Source organism: Bufo bufo, chromosome 8 (genome assembly GCF_905171765.1).
Source record: "Bufo bufo chromosome 8, aBufBuf1.1, whole genome shotgun sequence".
NCBI classification, from domain to species: Eukaryota; Metazoa; Chordata; class Amphibia; order Anura; family Bufonidae; genus Bufo; species Bufo bufo.
Genome location: NC_053396.1, coordinates 118,088,396 through 118,099,055, shown reverse-complemented (window position 1 = coordinate 118,099,055; position 10,660 = coordinate 118,088,396).

The window sequence follows — 10,660 nt, the reverse complement described above, 5'->3', positions numbered from 1 at the left end:
AGTGGTTGTGCGTTAGTGCATTCTATCTCTTCCACCCCTGGGGAAGGGCTAGGTGGATGCCCTTGGGAAACCCTGGCAGCAGAGTCTTCAAACAGCATAAGAGACTGCTGCATAACTTGAGGCTCAGACAGTTTCCCTGATATGCATGGGGGTGATGTGACAGACCGATGGGCTTGGTTTTCATGCGCCATCTGTGCGCTTTCTGCAGAAGACTGGGTGGGAGATAATGTGAACGTGCTGGATCCACAGTCGGCCACCCAATTGACTAATGCCTGTACCTGCTCAGGCCTTACCATCCTTAGAACGGCATTGGGCACCACCAAATATCGCTGTAAATTCTGCTGGCTACTGGGACCTGAGGTAGTTGGTTCACTAGGACGTGTGGCTGTGGCAGAACGGCCACGTCCTCTCCCAGCACCAGAGGGTCCACTAACACCACCACGACCATGTCCACGTCCGCGTCCCTTATTAGATGTTTTCCTCATTGTTCCCGTTCACCACAATTTTGAGAATGGCAAATTTGGGAATGCTTTTTCAACCCAGAACAAAAAGTCTGCTTTTACGGTCACTAGAAATAACTTGACCAGCTAAAACTGTGCAGATTTGGTTGAATAGAGATGTGAGACCTGTTTTTTTTGTTGCGCTGTGTGACAGTTATAGGTTTAATCACAGAATGACACTTCTATCAGCACGCTAGCGTGTGTCTTAGGTTTTTCTGAATGACACTATCAATAACTTCAATGTAAGATTTTCTTTTTGGAATAGATTTCAAGTAGGCCTCAAATACCACAAACTAGTTATTTTCAGAATGGCAAATTTGGGAATGCTTTTTCAACCCAGAACAAAAAGTCTGCTTTTACGGTCAATACAAATAACTTGACCAGCTAAAACTGTGCAGATTTGGTTGAATAGAGATGTGAGACCTGTTTTTTTTTGCGCTGTGTGACAGTTATAGGTTTAATCACAGAATGACACTTCTATCAGCACGCTAGCGTGTGTCTTAGGTTTTTCTGAATGATACTATCAATAACTTCAATGTAAGATTTTCTTTTTGGGATAGATTTCAAGTAGGCCTCAAATACCACAAACTAGTTATTTTCAGAATGGCAAATTTGGGAATGCTTTTTCAACCCAGAACAAAAAGTCTGCTTTTACGGTCACTACAAATAACTTGACCAGCTAAAACTGTGCAGATTTGGTTGAATAGAGATGTGAGACCTGTTTTTTTTTGCGCTGTGTGACAGTTATAGGTTTAATCACAGAATGACACTTCTATCAGCACGCTAGCGTGTGTCTTAGGTTTTTCTGAATGACACTATCAATAACTTCAATGTAAGATTTTCTTTTTGGGATAGATTTCAAGTAGGCCTCAAATACCAGAAACTAGTTATTTTGAGAATGGCAAATTTGGGAATGCTTTTTCAACCCAGAACAAAAAGTCTGCTTTTACGGTCACTACAAATAACTTGACCAGCTAAAACTGTGCAGATTTGGTTGAATAGAGATGTGAGACCTGTTTTTTTTTGCGCTGTGTGACAGTTATAGGTTTAATCACAGAATGACACTTCTATCAGCACGCTAGCGTGTGTCTTAGGTTTTTCTGAATGACACTATCAATAACTTCAATGTAAGATTTTCTTTTTGGGATAGATTTCAAGTAGGCCTCAAATACCACAAACTAGTTATTTTCAGAATGGCAAATTTGGGAATGCTTTTTCAACCCAGAACAAAAAGTCTGCTTTTACGGTCACTACAAATAACTTGACCAGCTAAAACTGTGCAGATTTGGTTGAATAGAAATGTCAGGTCTATTTTTTAGGCGCTGGGTGACAGGCTCAACTTGCCCCTGATGTAATATATGGCCAAAAAATAACCACACTGTTGATGGTTAAATGCACTTGGGTGACACAGGCTCAGCCTGCAGCTGATGTAGTATATGGCCAAAAAATAACCAGACTGTTGATGGTTAAATGCACTTCGGTGACACAGGCTCAGCCTGCAGCTGATGTAGGATATAGCACAAAATAACCACACTATCGATGGTTAAATACACTTGGTGATAGCTCGTGCTGGCGCACCACAAGTCACAAAATGGCCGCCGATCACCCCAGAAAAAAAGTGATCTAAAAACGCTCTGGGCAGCCTCAAAAAAGTGAGCAAGTCAATAATAGCACTTCAATGATCCACAGCTGCAGATCGATCACAGAATGAAGTCTTTTGGAGGAGTTAATCTGCCTAATCTCGCCCTAACGTCGTAGCTGCAACCTCTCCCTATACTGATCATAGCAGAGTGACGTGCGGCGCTACGTGACTCCAACTTAAATAGAGGCTGGGTCACATGGTGCACTGGCCAATCACAGCCATGCCAATAGTAGGCAAGGCTGTGATGGCCTCTTGGGGCAAGTAGTATGACGCTTGTTGATTGGCTGCTTTGCAGCCTTTCAAAAAGCGCCAAGAAAGCACTTAACACCGAACCCGAACCCGGACTTTTACGAAAATGTTATACAGTTCGGGTTCGCTCATCCCTAGTTGTTAACCCTTTAGGTGTTCCACAAGAGTTAATGGCAAATGGAGATAAAATTTTTGAATTTCAATTCTTTTTGCAAATTTTCTATTTTTATCCATTTTTTCCAGTAACAAAGCAAGGGTTAACAGACAAAACTCAATATTTATTGCCCTGATTCTGTAGTTTGCAGAAACACCCCATATGTTGTCGTAAACTGCTGTATGGGCACACAGCAGGGCACAGAAGGAAGGGAATGCCATATGGTTTTTGGAAGGCAGATTTTGCTGGACTGGTTTATTTACATCATGTCCCATTTGAAGCCCCCCTGATCCACTTCTACAGTAAAAACTCCAAAAAAGTGACCTCATTTTGGAAACTACGGGATAAGGTGTCAGTTTTGTTGGTACTATTTTAGGGTAAATATGATTTTTTATTGCTCTATATTACACTTTATTGAGGCAGGGTAAAAAAAATTGAAATTCAGAAATTTCATCTCCATTTGCCAATAACTCTTGTGGAACTCAGGTTAGATTGTGTGCTATTTCTATAGAGCAGGTTGTTACAGATGTGACAATACCAAATATGACTACTTTTTGGGGGGTTTTGTTTTAGTTTTACATAATAAAGCATTTTTGAAAAAAAAATTTTTTAGTGTCTCTACATTCTGAGAGCCATATATTTTTTTTTTGGGTGACTGTCTTATGTAGGTGCTCATTTTTGGAGGAATGAAATGTCGGTTTGATATCCAGTGGGTCTGATGTCTGTATAATGCAATACAGTACACTATATAGTGTACTGTACTGTATTTTCACTTTACACTTAGTCTGATCAGACTTCTGACTTTATGTTAACCCCTTCCCTACGGACCGCAGCATGGAAGGGGATTAACGGCTGACATGTGTGCCAGCCCAGATGTCAGCTGTGTCAGCAATGTGCTGATACTCTGCTAACCGCTCGGCGATCCTGGAAATGAGAGAGGGGACGGGCGGATGAACGCGCGCCCGCCCGCACTGAATCTTCCTTTTCTCATCCTCCTTCTCCTCTTCCATCATATCAACACATGCTTATTCGTCGCATATAATGCCCTCGCATATATGCCCTTCGCATATAATTTTTTAAATGGTCAGCTTACCAGCAGGCCCTCGCATATAATTTTTTATAGGGTCAGCTCATTAGCAGGCCCACGCATATAATGTTTTACAGTCTCAGCTCACCAGCAGGCCCTCGCATATAATTTTTAAGAGGGTCAGCTCACCAGCAGGCCCTCACATATAATGTTTTACAGGGTCAGCTCGCCAGCAGGCCCTGGCATATAATTTTTAAGAGGGTCAGCTCACCAGCAGGCCCTCACATATAATGTTTTACAGGGTCAGCTCACCAGCTGGCCCTCGCATATAATTTTTAAGAGGGTCAGCTCACCAGCAGGCCCTCACATAAAATGTTTTACAGGGTCAACTCACCAGCAGACCCACGCATATAACTTTTTACAGGGTGAGCTCACCAGCAAGCCTTCACCTACAATCTTTTACAGGGTCAGCTCACCAGCAGGCCTGCACCTAAAATCTTTTACAGGGTCAGCTCACCTGTAGGCCTGCACCTAAAATCTTTTGCAGGGTCAGACCAACTGCAGGCCCTTACCAAATTATATCTAATGGGTAATTTTCACGCATGTTGCCTTGCTTCGATGTAGTAGCTGTAGTTGTTTCTCAGGCCCCCTCTCCGGAATCGAATCCTGGTTCCCTGTTACCTGTAGTCACCATGGTTTGTGCTGACAATAACATCAAAATTTGATAGGCCAGACATACGAATGGATAGTTGCCGTTACAGGGACGTGCGATCGGCCCCATGTTATCTAGAGTCACCAAAGCGGCAGCAGGCTCTCACCCATAATGTTTTAGTTGGTCAAATCAGCCGGCCCTTGCTTAAAATGTTTTTGAGGGTCACCAGCAGGCCATCAATCATAATTTTTCAAGGCTGTGTATGATGCCCTCCTTTATATGTAACAAAGGGTGTATTGTAGTTCTGGTTCCTTGTAATTTTTGGCAGCCCTTTCACTTAGTGCATAGGCTTTATGAGTGTAGGAGTCCCACTACATGAACAATTGTACCACAATGTGAATGAGGCCCTCCTTTATGTGATATACAAATAGTATCGGAGTGCCTTTTCCTTGTAATTTTTGGCAGCACTTGCACTTTATATACAGGTAAATATACAGGAAAGAATGTTTCCTAGCAATTTTTCCTCTAAAATCGATTTTATCTTCGGTTTTGTGCATATTATTTTCAGTCTGTAATCGTGTAGTACTACTCGGACAACATCATTCCCAGCAGCGGCCTGGGAGTCCAAGATGCATCCAGACATCCTCCACATGCTGTTCCTGAACCATTTCGGTGGTGTTTCCATCAATTTCTGGCCTTTTCCTATTAACAATGCACCCTCCCCTCTTCAGAGCAGGGGGTGCCTTTTTTAATGCTCGGGTTCTCCCATCGACTTCCGAGCACCCGATCATCCCGATGTGTTCGGGCCGAGCACCCGAGCACTAGTCCCCAGCCTTGTTTAGCTCAAATTCCACAGTCAAAGGCGACAGCAGATGTTCTGTTATGTATTAGAAAAGTCTATGGAAGGTTCAAGTCAAACCTAATAAATGCTAATTTTTCTACCCCTAAATCATGTTATTAAAATATAATTAAGATTGACGTTTAGTGAATCGAAGTGAAACTAATTGACACAAGGCCAAATTTCTTCACACTTCATGGTAACAAATCGATTTTTCCTGAAATGTCAGTTTAAAAAACATACCTCATTTATTTGCTCGCTAAGAGGCTGTCTTGCCCATCTTGTTTAAAGAAACCACACAAAATCTTGCATACAGTGACATGTGATGTCATCATGTCAGGGCGCTGGCTGGGTGCATTGACAACATCAATGATGACATCAGTCATTACGTCACCGCCTGGAAATTGCCGACCATGACCTCTCCACGAGCAAACGGATGAGGTTAGCATGTTTTTTTTTTTTAACCAGCTATGAATTTAAAGCTGGCTGCATCTGTAAGTATCAGCGATATGGTTCTTGGCTTATTGTCAACTACTAGCCATAACATTCTGACATTGGTGCAAAGTTTCAAAAATTTTATAAATTCTCTGGTGTCATAGGTGTTTCTGTAGCTGCCAACAACATATCTTGCAGTGGTATTCTTTTTTATCTGCTACTTGCTACTCTACCTCAATCATTTATTCTACCCTTGCTCAGAACATATCTCCCTTAGACTGATTGATGTTCCATTCATATTGAAAAGTTTGACACGTTGTTGTGAGGCATTTTGGCTACAGTCATCCATTTTACCATATCTTTTCCTAAAGGATGACCTAGACATTAGTCTTGTTAGTTTGATTAATTTAAAAATAGCAAAAACAATATTATTTTAATGATTGCTGCATTATCTATTATCTAATACCTCTCATACCTGCAGTAATATGTCCTCATTTTTCCTGAAAGACTTCAAACAGAAGACTTGGATTAAAAGAGTTATGGGTGCAAAGTAGTAGATGCCACTTCTTTCAGAGATGCAGCATTATGTAGGGGGTCCCATTGTCATTTAACCTGTACACTGAAGTGTGTTACTATAGTAGAGAGATTCTTATTCTCCCTAGAAAAATTGCACCTATTTGAGATCCTATATATTATGACATGAGACAGATCTGTATTATGGTCATATGCATGACACCTTTTGAATCTAACAATTATCTGTGCAAAAGCAAGGAAATGGCATAGATTACGGGTGCAATTTCCGCCAGTGTTCTTGTAAAATGATTGTTGTTTATTGTGCCACATTGTGCCCCCTGAAACCCTCTTACATTTTTAGTGGTGAATGCTGTATTAAAAGGAAAAAGTTGCAAAACTTTTCTATGCCAGAAAACAAACTGCAGTAATAAATGACTATCTTTGCCTTTTCTGTTTCAAAATTTATTAGTTGTAATGATATTTTCTTAGATTTAAATTGTTTTAAAAAAAAAACCTCGTCTTCGTTTGTCCATAGCCACCAATCAGATTCCACCTTCAAAGAAGGTTTGAACTATCAAAGGTTGAATCTGATTATGAAACTGGTTATTATTAAAGATGAGCATATTATTCCAAAAATTGATTCAGCTGCTTCGTCGAATAAAAAAAAAAAAAATTTGCTTCTTAACAAATTATTTTGTCAAAAAGAGCATTTCTTTTTGACAAGTACTAGGTCCAAACCCCTCGGATGCCACTTTCATACATGATCATGACATTTGATATAAATAATGCAATGTAAAATAAAAAATAAAAAAATCATACATACTTGCCGGCGTGTTGACATCATATGATTTCATGTGAGATCTTCAAGCAAGATGGCGTCGGACGGCCAGTCGCAAGCAAAGGGATCAGAAAAGTATGTTTTTGTTTTGTTTTTTACACCAATTCAAGATAAATCGATTCACTACCATGAAGCACAAGGAAATTGATAATTTCCTCCTCTGTGTCCTAATCGGCCCCATTAACCCTACTCCAGACATAGTCAAGTGGATGTAATACTGCTAAGGGTAAACTTAGTCTAAAAATGGGTTAGAGTTATCACTTTGGCTGATTGTTGCACCTTTAGACTGTAGATAAGATAAATAATTCAGTTCAGCAGCTCCAGGGGTCCCCTACCCTTGTTCTCAAAACCTGTTACAACAGACATAGTCAACCTGAGACAGTTAAGTATTCATCCAGCATCAGGTGTAGGAAGGTAAAATCTGGATTTATGGCAAATCCATTAAAATACAAGGAACCTTCGTACAAAGCCTGCTCGTACACGTTTATTGTACATTACAGTATATGCCTGTAATCATAGCATACCATAAGTGTCTAGTCTAAATTTGTATCACAATCTTGCGTATAAATATTGGCGCATTTTAACCCATGCCATCACTGGTACTATACCATGACCCTTTTCTTCTCCCTTGTCAGGCAACACTTGATACATTGGTACACTGCTCATTTTCAGCCTGAATTCTTCAATTTTTGCAGTAAAGTGAAATAAAGTAAATCTACTACAGTATATCAGTTATGTCCAGTTATGTTCCTTTTATATAAAGTCCATGCAATGCAGCTTTTTGCATTAAGATTAAAATATGAAAGTTCTAGAATGTTTATGGGCTTTAAAAAAACTATACAATTTAAAATTAGTTCAGAAGTTGAATAATGATCATCTTTACAGTACTTTATGCACTAGATTAATAAAAATGATATATCTTTGAGTTACTTCTGATTCCACGGCTTCATTTGGGCAAGGAAATTGCAGTACATGTCCCTTGGCTATTACAAAACATTATAAAATTGCAAGTTAATTGTGAGGCAACATGAAGGCTAAATTAACTCTGTGGGAACCTATAAATGTGCACAGTGTTTTTTAGAAGTTTAACCAGCATAACAGCCCAAATGATTATTTTACCACAAGGAGAGAAACATAATTCTTCTAATTTCATACTAGTAATCTAGTTAAATATATTTTTGCAGGGAATGATAGTTTTATTACCTATTGAGATTTCATTGTCAAGCAATTACAGATCCTCTAGTAAGGTCTGAAGTGCAATCAGTTATCCACAATGTATAATGAATATTGTGCTTTCTTTCAGAAAAAGAATATGACAGAGTTTGTCCACAAATACAGATCATTAAAAAAATAGATTAATAAAAAAATAATAATATATATATATATATATATATATACACTCACCTAAAGAATTATTAGGAACACCTGTTCTATTTCTCATTAATGCAATTATCTAGTCAACCAATCACATGGCAGTTGCTTCAATGCATTTAGGGGGGTGGTCCTGGTCAAGACAATCTCCTGAACTCCAAACTGAATGTCAGAATGGGAAAGAAAGGTGATTTAAGCAATTTTGAGCGTGGCATGGTTGTTGGTGCCAGACGGGCCGGTCTGAGTATTTCACAATCTGCTCAGTTACTGGGATTTTCACGCACAACCATTTCTAGGGTTTACAAAGAATGGTGTGAAAAGGGAAAAACATCCAGTATGCGGCAGTCCTGTGGGCAAAAATGCCTTGTGGATGCTAGAGGTCAGAGGAGAATGGGCCGACTCATTCAAGCTGATAGAAGAGCAACGTTGACTGAAATAACCACTCGTTACAACCGAGGTATGCAGCAAAGCATTTGTGAAGCCACAACATGCACAACCTTGAGGCGGATGGGCTACAACAGCAGAAGACCCCACCGGGTACCACTCATCTCCACTACAAATAGGAAAAAGAGGCTACAATTTGCACGAGCTCACCAAAGTTGGACTGTTGAAGACTGGAAAAATGTTGCCTGGTCTGATGAGTCTCGATTTCTGCTGAGACATCCAAATGGTAAAGTCCGAATTTGGCGTAAACAGAATGAGAACATGTATCCATCCTCTGATGGCTACTTCCAGCAGGATAATGCACCATGTCACAAAGCTCGAATCATTTCAAATAGTTTATTTTGAACATGACAATGAGTTCACTGTACTAAAATGGCCCCCACAGTCACCAGATCTCAACCCAATAGAGCATCTTTAGGATGTGGTGGAACGGGAGCTTCGTGCCCTGGATGTGCAGCCCTCAAATCTCCATCAACTGCAAGATGCTATCCTATCAATATGGGCCAACATTTCTAAAGAATGCTATCAGCACCTTGTTGAATCAATGCGACATAGAATTAAGGCAGTTCTGAAGGCAAAAGGGGGTCCAACACCGTATTAGTATGGTGTTCCTAATAATTCTTTAGGTGAGTGTATATACATCAAACAGCAGCACTCTTCGAGGTGCCAGGTGCAAATCCTAAATGAATCCTGGACTAGGATCCTCAGGAAATGAGATAAAAATTGTAGGCAGCACTCCAGTATGAAAAAGAAATGCATGGGTGAATAAAGGAGTCCACTTTTTCTTTTTCATGCCGGAGTGCGGGTCAAATTTACTGTTACTGTGAATAGTTAAGCAAGTTGAAGATGAAAAGATGACAAATTCCCTTTGTATTTTAAGCAAAAAAAAAGTTACATTTATTTTCGTCTTGTACATTTTCAATATAACAGAAAAAAAGAAAAGGGCCCAAAGCAAAACTTTGGGCACCCTGCATGGTTAGAGCCTAGTAGAACCCCCATTGGCAAGTATCACAGCTTGTAAACTCTTTTTGTAGCCAGCCAAGAGTCTTTTAATTCTTGTTTGAGGGATTTTCATAAATTCTCTTACAAAAGTCTTTCAGTTTTGGGAAACGGACACACTGACAATCTTATATTGATGATTTTTCTTGAGGATTAGTCATCAATAGCTTAGCACTGCACAACCCCTTTAACCCCTTCAAAAAGGTTAAAGGAAATGTGTCCCCAAAAAAATTATCAGCCAGTTATAACCAGATAGTAAAACATCTCCTTTTTTTTCTAATCTTTTATTTTCTGATTGTATTTTTTTCTGAACATGATTATGGGGGCGACAATCTTGACTGAACTTTTTTTAACAACATTTTAAAGCATTAAAAAAATTGTTTATGGCAGCCCCATGGGCCATAGAAACAATAAACAGGAGGGGACCCTATTGACTTATATGGGAGAGTTTTCTAGGAATTTTCTGTGACCTGTGCAGAGTTCATTGTACAAGGAAAAAATAGAAATAAAAATATAATCGTCGTTCAGCGCTGCACTTATCTGTTGAAAAGCCTGTTGTCTTGTGTAAAAGTAAACAAAAATTAGGGCCTAATTGCCCTTGTACGGTGCAGTGATATACTCTAAAGCCCAGTTTTTTGTGTATTAGTGGTGAAATAAAAATATAATTGCCGTTCAGAGTTGCACTTATCTGTTGAAAAGCCTGTTGTGTTGTGTAAAAGTAGAAAAAAATTAGGGCCTAATTGTCGTTCTGTTGTGCAGTGATATATTCTACAGTCCAGTTTGCTGTGTATTAGTGGTGAAATAAAAATATAATCGCTGTTCAGCATTGCACTTATCTGTTGAAAAGCCTGTTGTGCTGTGTAAATGTAGAAAAAAATTAGGGCCTAATAGCCCTTGTGCGGTGCAGTGATATACTCTAAAGCCCAGTTTGCCATATATTGGTGGCAAAATAAAAATATAATCGCCGTTCAGCGTTGCACTTACCTGTTGAAAAGCCT